This window comes from Podarcis pityusensis (genome assembly GCF_964106645.2).
Source record: "Podarcis pityusensis genome assembly, chromosome: 4".
In the NCBI taxonomy this organism is placed as follows: Eukaryota; Metazoa; Chordata; class Lepidosauria; order Squamata; family Lacertidae; genus Podarcis; species Podarcis pityusensis.
Genome location: NC_138027.1, coordinates 66,185,096 through 66,205,516, shown reverse-complemented (window position 1 = coordinate 66,205,516; position 20,421 = coordinate 66,185,096). Strand labels below are relative to the sequence as shown.

Here is a 20,421-nt window from a genome sequence, read left to right as displayed (position 1 = left end):
AACTTCATCTAATAACTGTATATATAGTTATTGTATTTGGAAGAGTCACTCCTTTGAAATTGCTTTGATTTATAAACAGCATCAACACAAACGTATACATAGCAGAGGTGCTGGAAGATACAGTAATTATATTGTAAGGAACAGTGGACATCTCATAGCCTTAAAAAGTACAATCACATTTACTTATGAGTCCCTATATAACTATGACCATGTGTATGTTCTTGCAACCCTGTTAGCCTGATTACCCGCCTAACCCTTTTCTACTTTGCTAGTTTATAAAAGAATGTAATTATGGAAAAAGCTTTGGATGAAAATCTTGAAATGAATAAAGCAATCAGTGACACAGTGGCACAATTCAGGCCTTATACCGTACACACTACAGTAATCCTAACATAGAACTCGCTGTGGTTTGACCTCGAATCAGGCCCATGGCATGACTTCTGGTGGTTGAACAATGGTCATAATCACACCAAACCATAGATTGCTGACTGTGAACCATAGCTTGTCAATTCAGACATGTCACCAAGCCATACCTAAGCTGCTTTAGTCATTTTCTTTCTTCTGACACTGATTATTTCAAAATGTACTGTGTGAAGATCATTCAAGTGCTTAAATGAAACAGCAAATTGGAAGAGCAATCGTTGCCTGATTTTTATAGAATCAATGATGGAACTAAAAAACCCCAACTATATGTAGTTGGCAAGCTTATGTAATATTAGTAAACAAAATCAAGATTAATGTACCAAACTTTCTAAGATGGACTTTACAAAAATAAGTGTATATGCTAAATATATATGGTGCAAACTGATAGGCTAGGAAAGTCAGTAGTGTAGGGTTGCCATATTTCAAAAAGTAAAAAATCAGGATACCCCAGAAGTTGTTGAGCTACAAGAATTTTTGAGTTTGGGAGCTTTTTTAAGGCATTTTCGGCACGATTTAACCCCCGTTGCTGGTTTTCCAGGACATTTGCCCAATTTCAAGAAAATAATCCAGGCAATTCCAGGACATGTACTGGAGAATCAGGACGTATGGCAGCCCTACACTAGTGCTATAGTCCAAAAATGCCAGAGCATTGGCAGAAACTATTATGGCAAAAACTGAAATTATTTACAAACAAGTACAGTAATGTAAATCACAATTACCTGGTGCTAATAACTAACTCTGAAGGGTAAAAAGAAAAAAAAAAATCAAACACACTCTTCCCATGCTGCGGCACCCTCTTCTATATTCACAAATGCTTATGACAGTCTATATAACAGATTTTAGTGTGTTACAAGAGGGCACAGAGACCACGAAGCAGAGTTTTAAAATATTTAATGAATGTCATATAAAAATATTATTTTTGATTCAATATTGGCACCCAGAATCCAAACACTGACGAAGGCTGCTGCTCCCATCTTGGGAACGTTCACACCAAGTTTGGCGATGACATATCAAGACGCAGCCAAAACTATGCCAAAAAAGGGCACAGTGATGCCAAAGACACATTTCAGTCTGCCATCTTGATTCAAAATGGTGTCAAAATGAGGATGAAGAGCCTTGTCCCCTCCTTGGGAACGCTTGTGCCAAGCTTGGCCTTATCTCAAGAGGCATTCCAACCACAGAGACAGCAACCCACCTTCCAAAATGTTCCACTGCATGAAGATATAAACTGCAATTACTAAATGTGTGCTATGTAATGGAACATAAAACCAGACATAAGAATACATTATAACTTTTCGTATCTTTCCTTATATTAGAGTAGCTTGGTCTGCCACAATCCCAAATTCTTTTTCTATAATGCAGAATATTAGAGATGTCATCTTCAAATCCTTAATCTTTCAGTAGTACCTTTCTGCGCCAGAACCGCCCCCCCCCTTCAGTCTCAGGCTGTCTTAATGCAGAGCAAACTTCCCCTCTTTACTCCTCAGCTTTCCTCTCCTCTGCTATTCATATCCATCTGCAGTGCAACCCACCCTGCAGAGCAGGCCCAAATTTACAATAAACTTCTTTCCAAGACACCTCACTTCTCCCTGAAGGACGCTGCCAAATGCATGCACAATACAGACCCTTTATGCCAGGGGTCAGCAACCTTTTTCAGCCGTGGGACGGTCCACCATCCCTCTGACCATGTGGTGGGCTGGACTATATTTTGGAAAAAATAATGAATGGATTCCTATGCCCAAGAAATAACCCAGAGATGCATTTTAAATAAAAGGACACATTCTACTCATGTAAAAACACGTTGATACCCGTACCGTCCGCGGGCCATATTGAAAGGCGATTGGGCCGCATCCGGCCCACGGGCCTTAGGTTGCCTACCCCTGCTTTATGCCTCTAGCAAAACGGATTTATGCTCCCCCCCCCCCGCCAAACCAGATTTGCAACCGAGAGGTCCCTAGGCTTCCCCTCTCCGTGGCCATTTTCTCCCTGCACCCTTCTCTCCCCCCCCCCCAACCAGCCGCAACCCCCCCCCCCCGCGCCTCTTTCCGTCTCCCTTGGGAGCTCCGCGCCAGGAAAAAACCAAGGGAAGCCGCTCCACCTTCCCCGCGCCCTCTTTCTCCTCCTCCGCCCTGAACGACCCCCGAGCCCTTCGCAGCCAAAATGCTCCTCATGTCAGGAGGACGTTTCTGTACAAGGAGGGTGGGAAGTTAAGCAGCTGGCGTTTGCTTGCTTAACGCGCGTGCGGGGGGGGGGGGGAGACCGGCGGCGGCGCGTGCCAAGCCCGCCTCTCGCGCTTGGAGACGGCGGGCATGCGCCCTGGAACCACGGACCCCCGCACCAATTTGGAGGCGGGCACAGCTCGGCTTCCTACTGCTCCGCCCCTTCCCTCCCTCCCTCCCGCCCCCTCTGTGTGTGTGTGTGTGTGTGAGGGAGACGGAGAGATACCAGGGATACTCAGACACCAGACAGCAGCAGCAGCAGCAGCAGCAGCGACGACAGGGCAGGGCGCGCGTTGAAGCGGCACGTAGAGCGGCTCGCCCTCGTTGTCAGCCGGGCAGAGCCTGACAGTCTCGTTGCGAGGACGTTGTTAAAAAGGGGGGGGGGTGGGTTTGTGGGGGGTGGGCGAAAGAGAGAAGCCTTGGCCAGCTGCAGCTGAAACAGCGAAAAGGGAGGCTGCCGCGCGTCTTCCCAGCCTCCCACCCAGCCTGTCCGCCCGGTCCATGGAGCCCAGCTAAGGCAGCGCCGGCAGAGAGGACAGCGAGGTAACAGCCACGGGGCAAAAGCTCTCGGGTCGGCAGCAGATGGGAGACCTCGGCAGCCGGAGGAACGGGCTGGGAGAGGAGCGGCGCGGGCGCCCCCTCTGCGCTCCTGCCCCGCTCAGCCCCCCCCCCCCCCGCGGGCGCCCTGCTTGGGAAGGGAGGGGGGAGGCTCTGGAGCAGAAGGTTAAGGAAGGGAGGGGGAGCGAGCGCAGGGTCTCTTCTCTGGGGTGGGGTGGGGGGTGGATGCCTCTGAACCTGGTCAGCCCTCCAGGCGGGGGGCGGGGGCGGGCTGCCCTCTCCGGTTGACAGGTTGCCTGAGTCCAGGGAGGATGGGGAGGTAGGTGCTCACCATCGCCCCTCTTCAGAGGATGCTTTATGGGGAATTATCTCTTTAATGTGGGGGGAGGGAGGAGGAGAGCTCCCTTTATATATGTGTGTGTGTGTGTGTGTGTGTGTGTGGTATAATCATAAAGGTATAATTTATATATGTGGCATAATCATAAAGGGTTGCCTGAAAAAGAAAATGGGGGGGGGGGCGAGGTTGTTTTCTCTGTACTCGGGACTGGTTTCCCATCCAATTTGGGTCCATAAGAGGGGAGACTGAGGTTGTTGTGAAGCATCCATTTTGCCATCTGATGGGTTTGGCTGCACAGGAAGGAATGGATCCTTTAGAAGGGGATGCTTTAGCAATGCAGCGAGTGCTTCCCCAAGGCTCCTACTTGGCATGCTTTGCTGTGAAGTTGTATTTTGTGCTAAATCATTGAAGGGAGGCGGAGGAGGGAATGATCCCAGTGGTGTCTTTTGACAGCATCCGCCTCATTTTGACTTTATGCAGCAGTCCCAAATTGGACCTGCAGCATTTATGTGTGCCGGGCCTTGCGAGAGTCTTTCTCCTATTCTGGGAAATGGCACAGCACAAGGGAAGATGAGAGACTCTTAAAAGGTAGCACCAAATGTGCCAGCAGCTATATGGCCTTTATTGGAACAGAGCTGTACAATAAAGATACCCATAGGCAATCTTCCCATTTATAGATGGCAATACAATGCAAAATGAGCTTCCATTCCTTATTTCCGATCACTTTGCTCCGGTGGTAAAAAAAAGTTGAGCAAATGCATTTGTGCTGGAGTATATTTGCTTCCTTCCCCCTTTCCTGCAATGTCTTTTACCCATAAATGAGTGGCTATTGTTTCGCTCGGCACTGAGGAAGGTCTGCATGTTTACTGAAATGAAATCTCATTGCATTTGCTGTTTAGGGTTAGAAATGTTGCCAAACAGCTGCTGCTTTGTGTTTCAATTGCCGAAGTCCCAGGAGTGGGTTTTGGACAGGGAGTGACATGGTGTGTAAACGATGAAGGAAGAGGAGGACAAGGGTCAAGTGCAGATTTATGGGTGCATACATCTCCCTCTGCTAAACTTCCTAAAAACAATAATTTGGAGAGGTAGTGGTAGATCATGAGGTGAGGATTAAAACCAAACCCATGCTGCAGACTTATTAGTCAGCGATATTTTTTTAAACCTTGGATTGATACACTCAAACCCAAAACAATGAATAATATGAAATTAAACAGTTGCTTTTTTTAGTTTAATATTTGTAATCATTGCAGAGCAGTTGCTTATGTATCACTCTTAAAAAATATACTGTCTATAGTTAAAGTTATTCAGTAGGAAATAGTCCCTTGGTTTTTCTTTCACCTTCGGTGCATTTGTTTGTTCTGGACAAGGTGATAGTGGTTTTATTATTTTTCTGTCTATGATTCTGGTTTGAAGTTGCATTATTTGGTTACTGGAGCGTGTTTAAATATTTCAGTGAAGATTTTACATTGACCAAGTGCTACTTTGCACAGAATACATTGCGGATGGGAAATAAAACACACTTTTGCCTGAATTTTAAGTCATACCCTGCTCATTTGTTTGCTATTGGGTTTGCCAGATAAATGCTAGTTTACAAGCAAGAATATGTTGAGATTCTTCCAATAAACTAATTTATTGCATTTTCCTTTTTCAGTATGTTCTTTCTCATGGAACAGCTTCAGATAAGAGTGTGCTGATTAATTGAAGTTTCTGATTTTCAGTGCATTGTTGGCTTCTTTTTAATTTATTTTCAAAAAAATTGTTTGCTTGGTCCTCCTACCCTCTAAGGATATAAGCACTTTCTCTTTCCATGAGGCCAAGGATTAGTTGTTGTGAAGAAATAGTGGGTCAAATGGGTATCCTGCACATGTGATAGAAATTGTGTTTTACAGGATTGGCTGTGGAATCTTCTAGAGGAAAAGCCAATTTCTTAAGCTCCTCTTACTCCATCTAATAGCCTTATTTTGTTACTGTAATAGTGGCCTGTGATAAATGGAAATTGCCACTAGGGGCTTCACAGAGATAGCCAAACCTACACGCTAGGTTAAAATTTTTAATATTAGAGGGAATATTTGCCAAATAAAAAAAGACGAGGCTTTGGCCTTTTATGTTTTTCTAGAATAGTAAAGCTCAGACTAAGAAATCTGAGCTGGCCCTATAACTAGAAAAACAGTTTATTAGTGGGTGTCAGTGGAGTGGGTTTGAATAGATACCCTTCTTGAATCAGATGAGGATTTTGTATATGTTTTAAAGCATTCTGCTTTTTTCCTGAGCATATAAAATCATGTGGGTGAAATATGCATTTAATGTTAATTGAAATGTTGCCAATGTACACACTCACTAGATTTTCCTATTTATAGTCTAATGCAAAATTAATTAGATATAGTAGAATAGAAATTATTACTTGACTTTGTTCAGATGTAACACCATGATTTAGCTTTTCAATAACAGGCCTTGGTGAGCCTCTGCTCACATGCTATCCTCTCTGCTCCCCTTTGGTGTCTAAGGAGAGGAGATTGAAGCATTCACTTTTGGTTTTGAATGTTAGGGTAACATCTCAGCAAAACTTTGGTAAATTCAAAGAAATTAGGATTAAACCACAGTTCAAATAAACCATAGTTGCCTGAGTTGAGATACAATGGAACACTATGGTTTGTTCATATGAACAGTAGGCTTGCATTACTACTACTACTACTACTACTACTGCTGCTGCTATTACTATTATTACTATTTGTTTATTACCCTTCATCTGACGATCCCAGGGTGGTTCACAACACAAGTACAGTGGTGCCTCGCAAGACGAAATTAATTCGTTCTGCGAGTTTTTTCGTCTTGCGAATTTTTCGTCTTGCGAAGCACGGTTTCCCATAGGAATGCATTGAAAATCAATTAATGTGTTCCTATGGTCAAAAAAAGTCCAAACCAAGCCAGAAAACACACAAGCTTCCAGATTCTTGCAAACTCCTTCTCAACAATTCCCTGACCCCCCCCCCAGCCACCCACCACACAGAAATCCAAACCCAGAAATCTTTTTTTTAACAACAGCAGAGTGCCCCAATGGTCACAAAAAATCATAAAAATGCAGGAAAAAAACACACAAGCTTCCAGATTCTTGCAAACCCTTCCCCAACACCAAGTCCTTGAATTCCAAACACCCCAACCCAAAATCCAAAAACCCCCCAAAAAGTTTTAAAAGTTTAACTTACCAAATGGCTGCAAAAGAAGTTTTGGAAAAGCTTCAAAAATCACCAAAGTCTTCAAAAACCTCAAAAAAGGCTACCACACCGCGTGCTATGAGTTGCTCCTCGAAGTCAAGTCACAACTGCACCTCTTCAAGCAATGCACCCTGGGTATTAACGGTTTTAAGAAAAAGGAAACAAACTTGCAAGACGTTTTCGTTTTTCGTCTTGAGAAGCAAGCCCATAGGGAAATTCGTCTTGCGAAGCAACTCAAAAAACGAAAAACTCTTTCGTCTTGCGAGTTTTTCGTCTTGCGAGGCATTCGTCTTGCGAGGTACCACTGTATTCTTATAGTGCTAAACCATGATTACATCTGAACTGGGCAGTTAGTATTCAAAGAAAAGTTCAAAGCTTCTCACAGACTAGGTTGCCAGTGGCTAAACTATGGATGTGCTAGAGAATGGCAGGCATTTATCCTAGACGAAAGACCTCAGGATAGAGGGCTGCAACGTTCTTCAGTACAATAAAAATGGCCCTAATTAGGCCCAGCTGCCAGCCTCAGCTAAATGACATATGGGTTTGTTTATTTCAGATCTTCCTAGGTTGCAAAGTTGAAATTAGATGTAGGGTGTTTTATGTGGCAAATAATTTAACCTCAATTACTTTTACATAAATCATATGAGTGGTTGTCAAGAATGGCTAAACACACATGGTAATGCATGTTGTATTAAAAAGACACTTGGGGGAGGAGGGGCACAGCTGATTATTTCAAATCGATGTGAGCTTCAGATTGCCTTATTCTTGCAATTCCTGGCCTCTGCTACCCTACTGCCTCCCACTTTGCCTTCCTTTCTCGGAGTACAGCCTGAAGCATGCTTGCTCAGGATTAAATTCTTTCCTCAGAAGGTGCTTCTCCTAAGTAGATTTAGGACTGCAACCAGAACCTCTTCTCTTGATGTCTAGGGTGGCTCTTGGGAAGTTGTTGAACTGCAACTCCCATTTTCACCTGCCAACGTGGGCAATAGCCAAGGTTAATGGGAGCTGTAGTTCAGCAGCATCTGGAGGGCACTGGGTTGGGAAACTCTTCTCTATAACACCTTTTTTTCCCAGACCGCTGCCTTGAGGTGCATAACTTCTTCTCCACTAAAAACTCCATCCTGTCCTGCCACGTATTAGCAGCTTGGCCACTGGAAGCCAGATATTTTCTGTCTGTCCAACCCTTCTCTGACACTAGGAAAGCTCATTCTGGCACTGTCAGAGGCTTCCTTCCTTCGTTTGTTTGTTAAATTTATATTCTGCCTTTCTACCAAATGGTGCTTGAGACAGCAAGCAAATACCAAAGCAATAAAAGATGAAGTAAAACATAAAAGGCAGGTAAATAATGCGTGAAACCAGTAAAAACCAATTACTGCATAGTTACAGCACAGTTTATTTATATATTTATAAATTTCCCATCATTTGTAAATACCGTAATTGTGGAGGAGGCAGGGCTTGACAGGACTTCCTTGACATTGCTACTATTCCCATCACAAAAATCCATTTTACTACAGCATATATATAAATAAATGGTTCTGTCTTTGTCACACAGAGGCAATCCTAATAATGATGATTCCAGAAAAAAGGTGAGGGAGGAGATATGGAGTATTCCTAAAGCCCAGTCCACTTCAGAAGAGCTTTGATTCTAGAACTTCTCCATGCTAGCCTCATCTCCTCTCTCAGCTATGGTAGACAGGGAAAAAGAAGGGTTTGCCTCTAGATATCTGTGTTAAAATCTGGTGGAGGAAGCATCTTTGGAGGGTGGTTTATTGAGTACGAATGGGATGAGCTGCTGTGTGGTTGGGGATCTATGTGTATTGCTTTCACCGAGGCCAAAAAAGGGGCCTTAAAGGGTCACTAAGGGTCTTCCAGTAGACATGGTTAGGGAGTGCATGTGTGTGTGACGCCTATTATTCACCCACTGGGATCTTCAAACAATTGAATATTTTAAACTTTTGATTTCCGGTATTATGTTTTAATAATTGAATGACAGTATTAATGAACTTGATATAAATCAATTAATACAAATAAATTACCCATGCAACTTAGTAGGACTTCTTCTGACTAAACCAGAGGGTAATTGGGCGTGGTGTATTTGCAAGTCTATGTAGTTAAGAGCTGATATGGTTTTCCCAAATAGCAAGTGAACAAGAAGCAAAATAAGAGAATGTGCTTGTGATGGCACTAGAATTGACATGTGATTTTTGTTTTTCACCATGTTGAGCAGAAGCGGGGAAACAGGCTTGTTTTACTGTGAATGGTTTTGTCTTTGGACAAGACTTCATTGTGTCACATATTCAGAACCATCTCTGTTGAATAACAGGGTGAGTATTTTCCTCAGCATCCCACAGAAAACTCTTCCTTGGGGTGGTAATGAAGCACTGTGAGGTCACAGAGGTGTGCCCCTAAGAGCCTTTGTGATGCTACAGGAGATCCTGCTGGTGCTTTGTGTGGCTTCAGCGTTGAAGCAGTTCCCCACAAGGAAAGCAGTGCACTTACTGGATCATTATTTTGACAGGCTGAAGAATCTTAGAAAGCTAGAAATACCTACAAAAGGTACAGTTTTGCCATATGCAGTGATTGAATAAATATAGCCTTGACCATATTGAAAATTTAAGAGGAGAAAGTTTAGAAATCTAGTTCTAATGATCACAGTTATTATTGTTGTTATTATTATATTTTATTATTTATACCTCGCCCATCTGGCTGGGTTTCCCAAGCTACTCTGGGCAGCTCCCAACAGAATTAAAAGCACAATAAAACATCAAACATTAAAAATGTCCCTAAACAGGGCTGCCTTCAGATGTCTTCTAAAAGTCAAGTAGTTGTTTATTTCCTTGACATCTGATGGGAGGGCGTTCCACATGGCGGGCACCACTACCGAGAAGGCCCTCTGCCTGGTTCCCTGTAACCTCACAGGGAGGGAACCGCCAGAAGGCCCTCGGCGCTGGACTTCCGTGTCCAGGCTGAATGACGGGGGTGGAGACGCTCCTTCAGGTATACTGGGCCAAGGCCGTTTAGGGCTTTAAAGGTGAGCACCAACACTTTGAATTGTGCTCGGAAATGTACTGGGAGCCAATGTAGGTTTTTCAGGACCGGTTATGTGGTCTCAACGGCCACTCCCAGTCACCAGTCTAGCTGCTGCATTCTGGATTAGGTACAGTTTCCGGGTCACCTTCAAAGGTAGCCCCACATAGAGCGCATTGCAGTAGTCTAAGCAGTAGTCATTAAGCAGATACTTAGCTGCATATAGGTCAGTCCCCCCCCCCTTTTAAAAATACACTTACTGATTAGTTAAATTGCTGTGTTTGAATTTTTACTAATTGCTCTCCATTCTTTTCTATCAAATTCCTGTTTTTCCCCCCTTGGAAAATGGCTTGGCATTAACAGTTCAAAGTAGCATTAAGCGAGTGTTGGTTTTATTCTTTCCCATGGATCTTGAAGAATTTGAAAACAAAGGGATGGCACCCTCTCATGGCAGTATACAGATAGGTAGCCGTGTTGGTCTGCCATAGTCAAAATAAAAAAAATCCTTCCAGTAGCACCTTTAAGACCAACTAAGTTAGTTCTTGGTATGAGCTTTCGTGTGCAAGCACACTTCTTCAGATACACGCTGTGTATCTGAAGAAGTGTGCTTGCACACGAAAGCTCATACCAAGAACTAACTTAGTTGGTCTTAAAGGTGCTACTGGAAGGATTTTTTTTATTTTGATCATGGCAGTATGTTAGTGTGTACAGTAATGCTGTGATTCCGGCTTCATCAAACTTGGTGCCCCCCAGATATTTTGGACTACAGTTCCCACCAGCCCCACATGTACTGGTTGGGGCTGATAGGAGTTGTAATTCAAAACAACTGGAGGGCACTAGATCGGCAAAGGCTGCCATGATGTGCTTTCAATGGCAAAGTTCCACAGATGTCAACTGGAGAAGAATCATTCTGTTCTAGACGTCATGGCGAGGTCAACAGGCTAAATAAGAATATGGATTAAAAACTGGAATGGGTAAAAGCATATGGGACATATAGAAGCCCACCATTTTTAACCTAATGTTGAAAAGTAATAGTTAGAAATATATCATAATTTAATATGCTTCATAAATCCTTGCTTCATAAATATGTTCCACCTCTTGGTTGCACTCTAATATCCTGGAATTCTCAACACTCCTACCCCGGTGAAGTATTATTTTATTTCACTTCAATGTTACAACTGAAGAAGGGGTATTTGGGGAAGGAAAGAGACCAGTCCTTGGAGAGCTTTTAAAAAATTGGCAATCTAAGGTCAGATTCAGTGCATGGAGTCCTACTGCCATGCTCAAGGTTGGATCTGCCATATTGGTAAATAATTTTCTCCCTGGGTACAATTTGGCATCTCTTGTGACACGTCTTATAAAATTAGCCACGTGGCTGAAACAAGTGAATCAGCCTCAGTGTTCACGCGGGAGGGAAGGCAAGACCCTTGAATTATGCAGACACTAATGCCATTCTGCATTTGGTTATATATTGCAATAGCAATCTTCAGCCCAGCATGTGGGTGATGCTTTGGGGCATTTTGGAATTAAGCATGAGCCATCAAATTAAAGCACAGAATTCGTAGATCTGCTAAAAAGAAGAGTAAGGTGCAAATTTAATGTTAAGAGATGAAATGTATTGTAAATGCAGGCTGCATCTGATGCTTCCCTAGCTAGCCCTTGTTTGACTGCTCTGGTGTTAATGGAATGTTCTGACAGTTTAATGCCTTAACAGTTAGTACTAAGACCTTAAGGACAGAAGAGATTGGATGCTCTTAGTGGACAAGCAACATAGACTGAGATTATTACTCCTACAAGGGCAGCTTCTCCCTTCAGCCTGCTGTTTGTGATTTGAGAACGCTTTTATTTTCTTTGTTGATCTGTGTTGTGGCATTTCACCTTATGGTATTTTACTTGCTTGGGTTTTATAAATGAGGAATAGGGTTAAAAACCCAAACACTTAATTTGTTTAAGATGAGCCAAGTCGGAGAGGGAGGAAGGGGAGCTCATGCTTCTTGCTCCTGGAGCGCTGTTCTTGTTCCAGTCATAATTGCTTTGACATTGCTATACACTATTTCTTTTCTCAGCCTTTTTAAACATGGTGGCTCCCTTGACAGCTTTTTCTTAATTAAATAGAGAGCTGGAGCACTGAGGGATGTTGCAGAACTAGACCTGGTAGAGAGGTAGCATGAGCTCTCTGCAAACCATACTTCTCCCTGCCATATATTCCCCACTCCCTTTCTTTTTTGGCCTTAACTGATGCTGTACACATGATGCCAACTATCATTAATGCTTACTAGGTTCCACTTAACCAGGGTTTACAAACCCACCAGATAATGGTTTGAAACTGTTTAGTATGTGTTGAAATATATAGCTGCTGGTCAGCTCACCTCTCCATCCCTCCCCATATGTGCTTCTCTACACCCACGAGTTCTCTTTTCCCTGCTACCCACACTTCTCCTCTCAACTGTCCTCCTGAATCTAAGAGCTCTGGGAACTTCCGGGGAGGCGCCTCCGGCAATGGCTGGATTCCTCTGATCGGGAGGAATCAGCTCCGTGGAAATCTGGGTCTGGCCGCCACGGCGAAGGCGGAGACCCGTTAAAAATGACAGGTGGGAGAAGCCTGTGAGCGTGGGATTCGGCGGGCACCCTTTGTGCCTCCCCCACTCACGGGGAAACCCGGTTTCGGGGATCCGGAGCGACGTGGGGTGAGCGGCATGGTGCTTCGAATCATCTGCTTCTTCCACGGAGCGAAGCCGCATAGCTGTTGTCGGAGAGCGCTGACTTTTTCCTGTGGACAATTTGACTCTAAAGTAACTACCCGTGAGTAGAGCCTATTTGGGAAAATTGGATTTTTTTTAAAAAAAGTCTAATTTGGCATCGAAACGGGGAAGGTTCAATACAGGAAGTCCGCCTTCCCCTTTTGTAAATAGACTGAAGCAATGGAGGCTGCAAGCTGAAGTCTTGGAAAGCCTTTTGTAAAAGACTAAATTTCCATAAGTAAAGAATATAATCCCCCCCTTGGAGGCAGGAGAAGAGGGGGGAGGGAAGTTGTCAACTGAGTTTGCCTGCGGAAGAGACCAAGAGAGGTAAAACACTGCCGCTCGGACCCTGGGAACGGGCTGCTAGAAGGTCCGACGTTTTGGTGAGACGTTTATTGACAGTGCTTGGATTGTGTTGACAGCTAGCATAAGAGAAGATACATTGTTTCTACTGTTTCCAGCAGTGAAAGTAACTGAAAATTGAAATTAGTTTGGGGTCGTTTGAACTGTGCTTTAAGAGGATATTACTTATCAATACAAATAGAAACTGTTTCCCTCTAGTGGAAGTTCTTGAAACTGGCGGCTGCATAAGATCTGGGCTGGGAAATTTCCAGTTGTAAGATAAAAACCGTGAGACTGTGAGTTGACCTTGAATCTATTGAGTGTTATGGCAGATGCGAAAGACGGAATGTCGCCAGAAGAGGCCTTAGTGATTGTACTAGTGAAAATAAATGATTCGCTGGAACAGCTTCACAAGAAAATGGATGTGATAAATATGAAAGTGGATGCTGCAAATATTAAAAATGATTTAATGGTAGAAAGTTTAAATAACCTGGGAGAAAAGGTGAATATCAATACAGAAACCACCCAGAAATTGATACAGGAATCTATCCTGATACGGCAAACTGCGGATGAAGTTAAGGAGAAAACCCTCGCTGCTGAAGTTAAAGTAATTCAACTGGAGAGAGAGAGAGTCCCATCCATACAAGGACGATTTGATGAATATGAGCTGACACCCGATATGACTGAACTTAAAGAGAAACAGATGAAATTGAGGATCAGAGCCCTACCCAAGGAAAAGGAAACCTTGATAGAGATTCAGGAGGAGATAGGACTAACATTGGTTGAGAAAGAGAGGTAATGGGGGGTTAGTATGACCGCCAGAAATGTGAATTTATTCAAGGGCAACTGTGAAGGACGTTGGCTTGAAGACAAGGGGGATTTGGAAATAGGGCTAAATTGGAAGTTGCTATTGTTGGGCCGAGTTGCTGTGGTGGGGACGAGGGTTGCGGTGAGGTCGGGGATGTTGCTTTTGTTTCAAACATTGCAAGTTTTGGATAGGAGGGATTGTTTCAGGAGGTGGCAGAGGGATGTCTCTAGATCTGTATGGCAGGGCAGGAAGCCTCGAGTAAAATTTAAGATATTAACGGATGCTAAAGAAGGAGGTGGACTTGCCCTGCCAGACCTCTAAATTTTGTGAATCATCTGCTTTTTGCTGGCTGAGAGAATCGGCAGAATCAGAGACCAGGGAGAAGAGCTGGTGGAAGAAGACTGGAAGTTTAAAGACTATTTATAGAAATATTGCAAAATTAATGAATGTTAGAACAAAGTGGGAATGAAGTTATATGGCTTTAGCAGAAATGTTATAAGAAATTAAGTATAAATAGATTAATTGAGCATTAAAGGGAATAAAATAAGGTTAGAATGTGTTAAGATAATTATAGGATAGAAAACAGAGGAAGATGGAAAGGAATTGCTGAAATAATTAATTGATGTGGAATACAAAAAGGGAGGTGTGAGGAAGTCGTGGAAATAAGCGAATGAAAGATATGATATTGAAATTGTTTAAAATGGTCTTTGTTTTGTTTTATTTGTCTTGCATTGTATTGTGTTGTTTTTTGTTTCTTTTTGCTTCTTTGCTTTGTTTAACTCTTTTTCTTTTTTTGTAACTTTTAAACTCTTAATAAATAGTATTTAAAAAAAAAAGAATCTAAGAGCTCTGTTTTATAGTATACATAAGGGATCAAGTAGATAGTATCATAATACATACTGATGTTTGGACTTTACAGTGCTGTTTGCCTTACATTACTGTTTCAAGAACTGTTGCTCAGACCATACAGAAGGTCCCTAGATTCAGTCTCCAGCATCTTCAGGTGGAGCCAAAACCCTGGAGAGCAACTCTCAGTCAGTGCCAACGATACTAAGCTATATGGGCCAGTGGTCTGTCTCAGTAGTAGGCAGATTCCGTTGTTCTTCTTATTGGTCAGTGTAGTCCAAGCACTGAGACTGGCAGCTGCAGAGGCCTTGCTGTTGGAGATCCTTCAACCTTGGATATCAGTGATTGGATTTGGGCCCTTAAATATGCAAAGCACGTGAACTAAACAGTGACCCCCATCATCTCATGTAATTCAGAGAGCTGTCGGCACAGGCAGTGTCCTGGTGCCAAAGAAGCTGGCACTTGAAGACCACTGGTACCTCACCATATATTTATGGGTCAGAAGAGAACACCTAAAGAGATTTACATGCATTCACACTCCTGCTCTGCCTTTCCTGAGACAAAGAAATGGCCAGTCTCTGGGTTGGAAATGTTAGTAATATTGATACAACTGCACAGCAGTTTAATATGAATTATTCAGTAGTGTGAACCTAGTCATTCAGCTGCTTGCATGTTTCTATTCCTCCATCCCTTCAGAGCTCTTTTTTGTGTGAAGGGCTGTTCTTAATGCCAACAGAAACTGGCCATAGTAAACAAGGGCAGATTTTTGGTCCATATCCAGGAATTTGATTTCATTGCATCCATGTAGAAATAAAGCATGTCAGCAACTGAATAACCCTCGATAAAACTGATAATTTGTATTCACAGTTCCACCACACCTTGTGTTGGCGTTTGAAGGAAATAAAAAGTAGCCAGCTGTTTATAAAACAATGTGGTTTTTTTGCCTTTTTGGATTCAAACATGCCCTGCATGTTACTTGGCTGTTTCAGCGCTAACATTTAAAAGGAGGTAAATGATGCAACTGTGTGTTAGAGGGGAAGGAGATAACTTACGAGTGGTAGAAAGATGTAAGGGGGGAAAGAGGCAACTGGAAGAACTGATGTAGTTGCAGAAATATGCAGCGTAAGAACAGTACTGAAAAAGGACAGACAGCACCACAATAAAGTGACATGGACAATATATGTTTTGATGTGGGAATGCCATAAAGTTTTTATTGCTGCTTGATTGTTCCCTCATTAGTAAAGTCCTCCCACAGTGTAATGCTGTCCCACGCTGGTGGCAATAAATGTTATTTAGTACCTATGGTCATATAAAGCATTCGTTCTGTTGCTCTAGAAAAATATCTGTGGGGTGTTGCTGTTGGAAACCTATTGTGATGTGTGTGTAGACGTTAGGAACAACATCACATGCTTTAATTTACAGATTTAAAATCTGTGCCTAATTGTTATCCTACGGCAATGGTTTCCTTGCCCTTTCAGTTTCTTTGATTTATGTTAAAAACATTCTCTGTATAATGTTTTTGTGTGCTATTTCTACAGTTTACCAACAAGCCTTGCATTGTGCTTCATTTTCAAATTATGTGCTGGAGATTTGCAAGTCTGCTTTTAGTCTGTGTAGAATGCAAGCAGAATATACTATTAACTGCATGGCTGCAGAAAGCCACTGCAGAACTGATCCCTGATCATTGAAAGCCTTGTCTCTAATCTGCCTGTTCAAGGTCATTTCTCCTGAGTGTGTGTGTGTTCTTGAAACATTGGGCACTTCCTGACTGTCACTATTTTCAGTTGGGATTTAGTTATATGCCAGCACATTCAGGCTGTTCTTGAAGGTCTTGTGATACAACCCACTTTCCCCAAAGATGTGACTTTTTGTGGCAAAGGTGGTGACTGGAAAATGTTTGATGCAACGTCATCTAATCTATCTAAAAATAAACCAGGATTAATGCTCAATAAACAGGTTATCTGTTTGTCAAGAAAGCATAAGCATGGAAGGTAAAATTGCAGGGAATATTCTGTATGTTTAGGCCTTCTTGAGAGGTCAAAGGTGTTTTTTTAAAAAAAGAATAGAACAGACAAAAGATCTATTTATTTAACTTTTTAAAAAAAACTGTTTTACTTGGCACTTTTACTCTGCAGAAACAATTACACAAAATAACTACCTGACATTTAGAGGGCATCTTAAGGCAGCCCTGTTCAGGGAAGCTTTTAATCTGTGATATTTTACTGTATTTTTTGTTTCTATGGAAGCCACCCAGAGTGGCTGGGGAAACCCAGCCAGATGGGCGGGGTACAAATAATAAATTATTATTATTATTATTATTATTATTCATATCGTGAGTGTTTTTAAATCTCTCAAGTGGCTTTTCATATTAGACTTTTTCGTACAAAAGTCTTTAGCAAAAGCACACTTAAGCAGCTGAAGAAGGCTGTTGATTGCACCATAACAAAGTATGCTAAGCAACACATTTCTCTTTAAAGCTGTTAATACTTTTTCTTAGGTCCATTAACTTCAGTAGTCTACTCTGAGTAAAACTTGGCAGAATATAATAAGTTATTTGAACTGGTGGGCTATTCATAGCCGTGCCTTTAATGAAGTTTATGCATGAAACGACAGTACACGTGATGCTTTTCAGACCAAGAGAGTATGCAGAAAGATTCTCCCTATGACTGATGTAGCAGCACAGAACACAATTGATCTGGATCAAGGCTTAAGCATATGTTATTTAGTTATGTTATTTACAGTAACTCCTGTAGTCTCAAAACATGGTATGAATCGAGGCAAAAAGTTTGCAAGCTATGCTATATTGCTCATGTCTGTTGTTTCATCTGTAGCTAAATCATAGAAAACAAATTCAACAGCAGATTCTGAGTTTTCAGGGTTTCAGAGAAGAGTCCTTTTCTCAGTTTATCTGGGAGTGAATATGGGTGCCTATGGATACACACATGTACTCTGTCACTGAGTGTAAGTGACAATTGCAATAAGAAATCGTCACCAGAATTTATGGCTGTTTGAGTGTGATAACTGTCTAACCCAGGGATGGGGAACCTGTTGTCCTCTGTGTGTAACTGGAATCTCAATTCCCATCAGCCCCACCCAGTATGGCCAATGGGCAGGGATGATGAGAGTGGCAGTCAAGCAAAATCCGGAGGGCCATGGGTTACCCATCCCTGATCAAATCATTCATCTATGTATATGCACTGCATATAATGTCTTAGGGATCAATCCTGATGCTTCCAACAGTGGAGGACCAATTGAAGAATATGGACAAGAACAGATAATTCAGCTATCTAATGGGGCATCTAAATAATTGAAATGAATGCTCTTGTGGACATAAATTGCATGCTTACATCCCTCTTATCTGTCTCTAATAGGCCTTTAGGTTAATACTCCATTGAAGAGAATGCACCTGTGCAATGAATGAGATTTAATTTATAGAGGCATTATTACAGTATTCTTAATGTATTATTTTGTGTAACAAATATAGGGGAAGTGGGGTTTGAGATATACCTCACCTTAAGGTAGATCCAGGATATAACAACCAAAGGAGAGAAACGATAGCCTATTGAATGATTTGTGGGTGAATTGCAGTAGAATCACTAGGGGAGATTTGAAAATGCTGCCTCAGAAACAAGGACTTGAATGTAATTGACTGGTAAGGAAGAGTGCAGGGGACATTCAGAGGTTTGCCACGTGATAGGGACAATGAGGTGTTGGCAGTATTTTATTGTGATTGTATTTGAAGCCAGTTAAGGTTTTGAGAAATTGTAGCTGAAGCCTTAACACTGTACTAAAGTTCTTAATGTGTTAGAAATCTAAAGCCCTGCCACAGCTAAAGGAAGGCAATTGAAAGACACTTAGATATCATGTATGAATATGCAGAGAAACCAAATTCCCTTCTGAAAACAAGACCTAACCTTTTCAAATAGCAAAGCTGAAGAACTCTTGTACATTAAGTGTTTATCAATATATTTTAGAAAAGTTCCATAGATTAAGTCCCAATGAATTGCTAGGGCCTGATACCATGTTCTCACGAACTATAAAACAAGTTGTGTATATAACAGCTGAATTACATGTTCTGATCTATATACCCTCTATATAATAGTTTATATGCAAGAAAAAATTTCTGTGTAAGAAAGGTAACAAATGCACTATCAATCTTTCAAAATGTTTTTTGTGTGTGTGCCTGTGAATGCGTGCAAGGCAAATAAGCAGCCTTTCTAAGTTCTAGTTCTTAGAAAAAACAGATAAAATATGACACATTTAATCAGTTTTCTAATTCAAACAGGTAGCCATATTCGTAAATAAAACCCTTCAAGAAGCTTAATCTAAATGGTGATGTCCTTGGATTTTAAAAACCCTTCTCACTGAGTGTTTCATTGACTGAAGGTCCTTGAATAAAAGCTGATGTCCTTTTCTGAAAGTCAGCAATGGATTATAAGGCGGGGGTAACTCTCACTGTGAAGAGAGGCGAGAAGAAGGGTGATCCAAGGATTTATACCAGGATGATGTTGTTGTTTTTTATAGCCATACAAAAAGACCAAGAACAAATAGTAACCAGTGATATTCAGTATATTCACAAAACACATTATTTAAGAGTTACAGAAGGTTCTTGTGATAATGTTTGGAGAATGCACTTTGGCAAGAGCAAAATGGCTTCAGTTTAATTGAAAATAGATGCTGGATTTACTGTTATTCAAGGAAGATCAAAATTTTGGTGCTGCTTCCACACACACACACACACACACACAACCAATATCTTCAACTTAAAGGAACTTGCTAGGTAAATTTTTGTTTGGCAAAATGCTTATAGAACCATAGTCCTCTTACAAAATAGTCTGTATCAGTCTGTAACCTCAAAATATGCCCTTAATGAAAAAGCATTATTGGTTGCTGTATGTTTCATGGTGGTAGGGAATAAGAACTTGTTGTGGAAATGATAAATTACACTTTCTGGAGTGTATCATCTTGAATAACTATAACTATTGGCTAAGGGATAATTTTCAGTGGTATCTGAATGTATTCCATCCCACCCCACAGCAAGCCACTCAGAATGCATAGCTGTATTTGGGTATATTTAGCATTTAAAGCAATAGCGTCTTGAAGAAACTGATGCACTTGTTGCTGAACAAACTGTTGCATTGGGAGAGAATGAATTGTGCCTGGTTGGATTATAATGATGCAATTGTAATCAGAGCCCATACCTGCAGGGAACCCCAGATGTTCACCCACACACCCCGTTTTAAAGTAAGTATCTAGCCCTCCATAAATGAAAGCTATGAAACAAAAAGTATAGGCAACCTTCAAATTTATTTCTTTAAGATGAGCCAGCCTGGCTGCTCACACGTTTTAGTATTTTTAGCTAATGAGCGAAATCAGAGCTATGATTGATGAGTGAGTTGTTTGGAATTCCTGGGGTGTTTCTCCCTCCCCTTTAGTGTACTTTCCTTTCCTGCTTCTTTCTGATTCTAGCAACCAGGACACATCTTTCCTGTGGTTGGTCTTTCTAAGATCAGGTATTCCCTAGAAGTTATTTTCTCCAAATGCTACTGCGCAATAGGTGAAGGTGGGTGTTAAAGAATGTCTCCCAACCTCCACATGGCAAATGCAAAATGTGAAAACTTTGCAAAGAGGCTTAGGCATGTCTCCTGCTGTGTAGTGTTGAAGTCTAGGCACTCATTAAGAATTCACTGTATAGTTAACCTATAAATACATTGTTATACATTTTTAATCAGACTAAATCTCTTCCTGTTTAATGGAGCTTACTCTTAGGTAAGTGTTTGCAGGAGTCCAGATACGGTTTTCCTTTGAGGAAGGAGTAAGACAGAATTTATAGGGAGCCCACCAGGCTTAAGCTTATTTTGGGAAGCGGGGGGCAGGTTTTTACTGAGTAACTCGGTAAAGTATTGAC

At 41.8% G+C, this 20,421-nt stretch overlaps 1 protein-coding gene and 1 long non-coding RNA gene across 8 annotated transcripts in view; one reads left to right on the top strand and one right to left on the bottom strand.

Annotated features, from left to right (window-relative positions):
* RAI2 (retinoic acid induced 2) overlaps positions 1 to 20,421 on the top strand; it is a 95,279-nt gene that overhangs the window by 55,922 nt on the left and 18,936 nt on the right. The window contains exon 1 of one of the 7 annotated variants that reach the window (XM_081001654.1): positions 3,054 to 3,185. The exons of 4 other annotated variants lie outside the window; for them this stretch is intronic. The gene's annotated coding sequence lies outside the window, so the exon portion shown is untranslated. Of the gene's footprint in view, positions 1 to 3,053; positions 3,186 to 9,181; positions 9,306 to 20,421 lie in introns of those variants that run through there. 2 more of the 7 variants (XM_081001649.1, XM_081001655.1) reach the window with 2 other exon arrangements.
* Positions 1,298 to 2,638, bottom strand: LOC308474798. Its single transcript, XR_013984972.1, has 2 exons — positions 2,522 to 2,638; positions 1,298 to 2,124 (listed from the first exon to the last, which is right to left on the bottom strand). It is a non-coding gene; the product is annotated as an uncharacterized lncRNA (long non-coding RNA).